Genomic DNA, 8,659 nt, shown 5'->3' on the forward strand with positions numbered 1-8,659 from the left:
TCCATGACCTCTTCCTCAGCGTTGAGTCTGGTGTTCATTGTCTCTGGACCCATGGAAGTGTCCATGGATCTCTTGGTGGTGGAGGTGGGGTTGCTGCCAAGGATGGTTTCCAGCTCCTGATAGAAGTGGCATGTCTTTGAGTCTGCACCAGAGCGATGGTTTGGCTCTGTAGCCTTCTGGTATGCCTGCCACAGCTCCTTGATTTTTGCACAGCACTGCAGTGTGTCCCATTCATAGCCCTTCTTCACCATGCCATGAGAAATTGGACCATAGGTATTGAAAGAGTTAAGAGTCTAAAAGAAATAAAATAGTTGTAGGTATAGAAAAGTAATATTTTTGCTATATGCATATATTAACTTAGAAAGTTACTTAATCAGCTTCAAGCCTAAGAAATGCGTGAGAAAGAAAAGAAGGGGGGGGCTAATAGATAAAGAAGATGTTGAAGGCCGAACAGACATCAAGCGCCTGGATACAGATAAGGGGCAAACCACACGACAAAGAAACCAAGGTCTACCCGCTTTTGCTAAGGCTATGTGCCAACAAACAATCCCGTTAGAAAAAGGTCAAAAAGGCACCTTAAAAGACGCATGCGTAATGAGGTGTTAGAATATTATCGCACACCCTGCATAGAAAATTGGTTCATTAGCATGAACATGGAATGACGTTTGTATGAAAAAGACAATGTATGTAGTAGGCGGTCGCAAAAGGTGTAAACCTTTTAGTACCCAGCCAATGGGGAACGAAGGGAGGGATTCTTTCGGCCGGGATAGGAAATATATACTGCTGAATAATAAAGGAGGGGCGCGCTCCTTTCAGAATAGATTTTTGTTCTGGAGTTGTGCCCAGCTTTGCAAACCTGTTAAAGAAATAAAAAGTAGTTTTTTTTTTTTACTCTTTACCTGTATCCGATGTTCTTTATCAAACCCTTTTAGTCAAAGGTATTTCTTACAGTATCAAGTTCCTATGGCTGGAGCAGAGCTGGGACTGCACAGCCTTCTCTCCTCATATGCGCAGCAGATTCAACAACTCTTGTTTGCTCCAAGTGGGAGAGTGTTTGCTGCGTGGAGCCGCCATGGTCAGCTCGGAAGATATGAGCTCTCCAGACCAAGCAAATAGGAAATGGAATTTTAAAATTTCCCAGGCCTTTAAAGGGGAGAAGGATGGATGGCTACAGGGCAGCAGAGTTTAAATTGCTGATCAGAGCAGTTGGGATGGGCATTGTGGGACACCTCCTGGAGGCCATTTACCACGACATAACCAAACACAGTGTCTATACTGATGCTTTGTTGCTAAAAGTTTGCCGCAAAAAGCTCTATGCCTCTCATTGAGGTGGTTTTATTTTGTCACCAAATCAGGGGAGTTTTGGCAGCAGGGGGGACTTGCAGTGTGTACACCACCACTGTTTTGGTGCAAAAAGTTGACTTTGATCAACAAAACTCTGTAGTGTAGACTAGACCTAAAGTATACCTGAAAGGCAATATATCAAGGAAGGGAGAGAACTGCAGATTATTATTTGTTTTTAAAAATAATTAAACTTTCATTGAAGATAATGAGAGCTCAGGATACAACTTCACAGGATTGGGCACTTAAAGGGAGTTATAAATGCACTGAAGTTGAATGGCACTCAGAAGCTGATACAAAGTTTTCCCCATTGTTCTTTGTGGAACTGATTGCAAAGAAAGCAGTTTCTGAAAGTTTGGTGTGCCGTAGTTCACTTACTAAAGAGTATGTGTCCCTTTCTTCTTAAGCAGCTATTTTTTTCCATGGTAGATAAATGCAGTGGACATTCAGTGTGGAGTCAGTCTGGGGACTCCTCGTTTATGTACATTTTGAAACAAAAAAGGAAACTTATCCCCATTTGACTATTGCCAATAAATCTCCTATTGAAATAAAATGGTGTGCTGACTATATTAATTAATTGATCACTGTTGATAAAATGGATCTGTCTTCAGTCATTTTAACTCTTAATTAGGAGACTTCTTTCCACATGGCATATAATATATTAGTAATTACATAAGTGATATTTTATTATTTGGTATTATAGAATGAATAAGAGAAAGAATGTATAATGTGAGGGAAGTAATAATTGCAATCCATGTAGTATTTTTGCTAAAATCCCTGGGATTTATTTGGCAATTTTAAGGGGATGTTGACTTTAACATCATATGGTTTTTCTCCCCAATTCCCTGATGGGATCACCTGACCTCTGTAAACTACAAAAACCATTTATTCCTTTGTCACAAAGGCAACTTTATTTCACACTTATACAAATCTTGGTTCTGGGGCCAAAATTTGCTTTCTGTTAACACTGCTGTGAACAGAATTTCATTCACAAAGGTTTTTGATAAAAGAAGGTAAACAGCCTAATAGAAAAATGCAATTCAGAATTTGCAAATATATTTGAGTATTTTTTCACAGATTTCCCCAGCTCTAGTATTAAGCATCCTCATCTCTTCAAGAGGCTCAGCATCTCACTGGATCAGGCCTACTGTAAACAAGATGGCCTACTAGTGCAGTACTTTTTCATTTATTTTTAGCTTTAATTTCACAATAGATATAAAGAGAAAAATAAAATTTGTGTACTTCATCAGTCCAAGGGTGAAATTCTGGCTTCACAGAAATCAATGGCAAACTCCCATTGACTTCGATGGAGCCATGATTTCAACCCCAGTTTTTACTGTGGTTACATAGGTCCAGACATTCAGGAATAACTGAGTTCTGTGTGCCTGCTGTTCCCTTCAATCTTCCCGGATCAAGTGGCTTGGAAGAGGTATAGAATGGCCAGATCCTTGACTAAATTCTCTCACCTCCAAGCCAACCAACACTGTGCGGATCATAATTTGCTGATGGCATAAAATAGCAGAAAAAAAATTCCCCTTCCTTCTCCATCTTCATACCCTTTGAGGGAACTGTGCTCTAAAGAAGTGTTTCTGAAGTCTAGCCTACACACAATGTCACCATTTTAGCTAAATTGACTTCTGACCCTTTGAATTACCCTAATCCATGTAATTCATAGTTGAATGAGAATTTCTTGTTTACTGCTATAGTAATCTTCTTCCTCCCACTTGTCTGTTAAATATTTCCCCACAGTTCTTTCAGCTACCTTATTATTTCCACTTTCCTGTACATTTTCTTTTATTCAACAAACAAGGCTGATCCTGTGAAATGCCCTCAGCTCCCATTGACTTCTGAGGGAAAAAACAAACAAATAAACAAGAAAGCCCAGAAGACAAAACCAAAACATTTTAAATAAAAAGGAAAGTCTCATAATGAGTTTTGCCAGTACTCATAACTTCAGATATAGCAAAATATTTTTTTTTCAGACTATGTTAGAGTATCACTTTGAAATAGCCCTAATGGGGAAAAAAGTGTGGTTAGAAAATTTTAAAACAGGAAAAGTGTATTTCCCTCACACTACCATTAACTCAGCAAATAATGGAAGGGATTTTGTCAAAATTTTGCATAAAAATAGAATGCTTTGGTTAGAATCCAATCATGGAAATATAAACTCTGAGCCTGAACAGTTAGTGTTTCAAAGAGTTACTAGCATGTGAACATGCACATTACAATTCAAAGGGTAAAATTGTGACATTGGCACAGCTCTAAGCAAGGGCTGGCATGGAAGCTGCCCCATCTCAGGAATAGCCCAGAGAAGAGTTTGTCCTAATGGTTTGTCTACAGACAAAAAGTGCATCACAATCAATTCAGAAACAGATTTAGCTAAATTAATACAGCTCCTTTTGTGGGGACACGCTTAAGTTGGCTTGAGTGACTGTATATCAGTCTCCCTCTTGAAAAACATTTCCTGCTGAGACCCAGGAGACAAAGAGTTTATATGGAAGGATATTCCCTGCTTGTTTTCCACCTGTTTGAATTTCTTTTGTTTTCCCTTCCTGCTTGATGACCCGGTTTACTGCTTAAATGCAAATTAAAGCAAGCACACATTCCTTCCTTTGTCTAGGACAGACAGGACTTCTACCTGGGCAGGGCTGTGGGATTTGGAACATGTGTTAATAACATCACACAGGGGAATCTTGTAACTTCACATACAATGTTGCCACACATATCTTACCAGGACAGTAATGGCCAGCAAATTATGCATTTTCAAATGATACCTTACAAAGATTATTACAGTAGTGTGTAGGGGAATATAGGAGTATATTCTGTGATAATAAGCATCTTCCCTGGAGATAAAACCATTATTCCACATCTATTTAAGATATATTATTCCAGATGTATCTAAGAGCTGCATAAAGTGACACTCTTAGCTAAATATGAAACTTAGGAAGGTCCTGCACTTTGGCTCACAAGGAAATAATTGTTTATAATATCAAATACTATTAATCAATATTGATAACTTTCCTTGTTTTCCTATCCTTTTGTGCAATTTTAAAGTGACTTTTCTTATCTAGATCCTGTTTGCCTTCATCATAAAGAACTATTCATATAAGTCAACAGTAAAGACGAAAGTATAAGATATCTGCCAAAAAGTAGCTCCCTGATAATCACTTCCTTTAATGCGTTGTGCGCATTAGAAGACAACTAACCGGTGTTGCAGCATTTACGTTCCTTATGTTAAGACAGGAAATGATTGATAAGTTTGAACACAATGAGGACACCATAATTTACAACACGTATTGTTCTTTTTCCTTGGTAGATCTGTATATGTGAAGTGGATTGTGAGCAGGCTTATGCATTGATGCTTCTAGCACTTTCCCTTCCCCCTCATACATCAACTCAGCTCTCTGTTCAGCTCTTTTCAGAGGTTTTTTTCCTCCCACCTTCCCTAAGGAGATACCCAGTATATATGGGAGTTGAATCCCAAGGTTTAGCTTTTGGTGAGAACAAAATATTCAACTGAAGCTGAAGGATCCATACAGAATGGTGTGTGTGCATATGGATAGCATTGATCCCTAAATACTCCGCAAAGAACAATTTTTTGTTCAAAAAAGCAAAATATAATAGAGTATTTGTCTAATGTTCATGCTATTTTCATACATCTAGTTATTGAACTCTGAACTAGGGAACCAACTTTGGACACCAGCCTTTATATTAAACCTTTTAGTATTATTTTTCTTACTATTCTCCAAGTGTCACTCACATTCATGAACTGAGAACTTTACCTTTAGCTAAGCATGGATTATATATCAGTATAATAAAGTCAAATGTCAAAGTCCTAAATTCATGCTGAATTTGTATGACTTTTCCTCTTGTATTTTATTTTTTTTGTTCTTAGTCTTCTGCAGTTTTAAGTTTTATTTATATAAATATGATGATATATTTGCTATTCAAAGAACCACTTTTTTAAAGATATATAGGGCCTGATCCTACACTCCTTATTGAGTCAAAAGTCCCATTAATCAAAGTAACTCATCCCAGCAACGATTGTTCTGGTCTACCTAGAAGTTGCTATTAAACTAAAATATCTGACAGTAGGAGATCAGTTCTACATTACTTGCAATGAGGCAGACTCACTCCACAGGAGAAGAGTTGGAGGAAGTGTTTTGCAAAATCATTCTACTTGGAATTATTATTGGAAGTATTTCATCATCTGAATTGAAATATTTGTTATTTTAAGAGGTTTCTGTACCACACTTTCCAAGTTTAATTTCCCCCTTCATCCTTAACTATCTTGCATCATAGTGACCTTTCTTTTGGCAAAAGAGGCTTGTTGCCTTCAGAGTCCATCCATGTCATATGGCAGGGATTTCTCAAGTGAAAAGAGACTTTCTCTCACAGCTGAGTGTATTTTTTTTTATCTTTATTGCATAAGGAATTATGTCTCTCTGGGGCTTGAGCTCACATTGAATTGCCAGGCTACCTACTTATTTACAGTCACACCAAGTTGGTTATTCATATAAAAAGTGTCAATAGATGTGGGCCTATCATGAAGTTCTGAATGACAATATCATTACCCTTCTGGGTGAGAGTTCTTCTGAGAACACTTTCACGGGAACAGAAGACAAATAGAAGGGGCCGATCATACCACAGAAGAAACACGTTTTATATTCTAAAGAGTATTAGCAAATACTTTGTCTTGCAGTAGTTGTCCAGCTATAGTTATATGAGAATATATTAACCACTTTGAGTTAGATACTGCTCTCATTTATACTGGTCACCTCATTGGTGTTACTGTGGATTTACACTGGTGTAGATGAAAGTCAGAGGTCTAATGCTGGGCCCCACTCCAGTTGCTTTATGCTACTTGGTCAGGAGCAGCCAGGGATCAGTTAGCGTAGCCTTGAAGTTGCTCTAATTCATATTGGAAATCTGACCTACCCTTAATAATTTGATTATAAAATACAATATTGACTTAAAAGCCATCTGAGCTTACCATTTACTGTCTTGCAACAAGCAGTCTGGCCAGATCAGAAAATCTAAGCCAGAATTTAACCCCTCTTATTTGTATTTTACATATCACTTTGCATCATTTGCTTGTTTAATATTGTGAAAGGGCACTCATGTCTTGAGTGCCTTCTTGTAGCTAGGTGTGATAGTGCAGTCCTACTCTTGCCCTGGTGCCTCCTGCAGCCTATGAGCTGATGTTGGTTGGTGTTCAGGGTTTACCCCCCCAAATAAGTCACCAAGTGCAAATAACCCCTTTCATAGCATTAAAGAGTCCACTCAATAAACAGACTATCTGTCCTCACTAGTGTCTTCAACCCTGACCCCAGGCCCTTTGTTCAGGCTCCCAAATAAGCTCCATCCCTTTCTTGGGGTTTGTGCCCTTTTAGCTGTGGCTGGGAGGGGAACCCAGGCCCACCCACTGAGGTTCCAACCCCAGGACCTATAAACAGCCATGTACTGCTTGATCAATTCATTGGCTGCTTCTTCCCTGGGCTTCTTCCTACCTGGCCCTTTAGCTTCACTCTTAACTCAGGATTAAGGTTCTTAGATCCTCTCTCACACAGAAAACCCAGCTATGCACAATACAGCCAAAAAAAAACTCCAACTAGTCCTCAAGTGCTTTGGTCAAAGAAGAGCACCCCTCTCATCCTAGGCAGGAATTGACCTGCTAAGCAGGCAGCTCCTTTTATTTAGGCCAGCAGGGCCTTGATTGGCTGTTAGTAACCCCTCTAGACTTGGGAGGATCAGGTCTCTGTGGTTTCCAAAATGGTTGTCCTAGACTAGGGTCCTCTCTTGGCAAGCTTGGAGGACCCATCTTTCCTGTTCTTTTTTTCTCAGCTATCTGCTTCTTGAGGTAGGGTGTAGTAGGGTTGCTGGGTTGCCAGCAGGGAGCCACAAAGAGCAAGTCCCAAATATTTACAGATATTCTCAAACAACTTTATGTGATTGCTTATACTCTGCTTTGAATTCTCTGATTCAAACTGAGTCTTGGCTGCTTATTTGCTCCCAAAGAGAGACAATATTTGCATACAAATATAAGCCAACTCTTCTTGGTTTATAGGGAATGGATTAGTTTGGCACAGCATGTGGATTTGGTAGAGGCTGGAAAATATGATTTGTCACGCTCAAGAACAACAACAGAAATACACAGAGAATTGAGAAATGCAGGTGTGCAAACAGTAAATGGAGTTCAGAGGTTCTCAAGTTCACACAGATAGATGAATTGCCAATATTTTAACAGCTCACAAATAAGAGGGTGGTTTTGCTCATGACCTATTGAAGAAGTACTGTTTGAACAGCTCTAGTTAAAGTTCTGACAACACTTCTGTTAAAGCCTCGCACTAATGCTTCTACAGTTTGACACTTCTATTCTATTTCTGTGTTTCTAGGTAATTTATGCCTTTATAGGAAAAAAATCTTTGGGCTCAAATTTCTTATGCTTGTTTTCATTCCAAAAAGTTTGAAAGTTTACAGAAGGTTCTTTCTGCAATTTAAAAATTACCTGAGTGTGGTAAAACTGTTTTTTACACATAGTGGGTATGCCTTGCATTGCAATGTAAGCCCAGGCTCAGCCTCATGCATAAGGCCCAAATCCTCCTTCTGTTTACACACAATTCTCTCAGACTCGGGCTCAGACTAGGGTCATAGGACCCTGTGGGGCTAAAGTGTCCAAGCCCATGTCAAGCCATGACTCTGGGTTTGAGCCCTATTGCTTTGCAGTATAGACACAGCCCTGCTTGACTTGTGTCCTGAGAGTTCACCAAAAGTATCCCACAATCACGTGAGCCAACTTCTTTTGTCCTCTCTATCCCAACAATCTCCAATCGACTCAATTGAAAATGGAATCCGCCCCCTTTAGATTACAGCAGCTGCTCAGTGAATCAGTATTAACCTTTTCTTTGTCTTCCGACCACCGAGCTGCAAACACACCAGCAGAGAGCTTTCTGTGTTTGCAATGGAGACCAAACAGAACAAGCCTTTTGCAAAAAGTGCTGCTTCATGACTCGGAGCACAGCTATATTTTGATTAATCTCTGGTGCAAGGCCAGCAAAACTGTGGGCTTTAGCATAAGTACTAGGAATGGCCACATGTACCTGCAGACAGCTAAAAAGCTGGCAGCTTTGCAAATTTTCTGGACTGGTGAGCAGTGCAGGGAGCAGATTAAGGGATAGAAAAGCAAGTAGCAGAAGATCAGGGACCAGAACCACATCTTGAGCAACTCACTGACCTCATGCCCATTTTATAAAGAGTTTGACTGAGTGCTGGGCACTGTGCCCAGTATGGAGTCAACCATGGTGCATGATGACCTGGT

This window comes from Emydura macquarii, unplaced genomic scaffold, assembly GCF_026122565.2.
Source record: "Emydura macquarii macquarii isolate MOO-44397 ecotype Brisbane River unplaced genomic scaffold, CSIRO-AGI_Emac_v2 contig_2422, whole genome shotgun sequence".
Lineage (NCBI taxonomy): Eukaryota > Metazoa > Chordata > Testudines > Chelidae > Emydura > Emydura macquarii.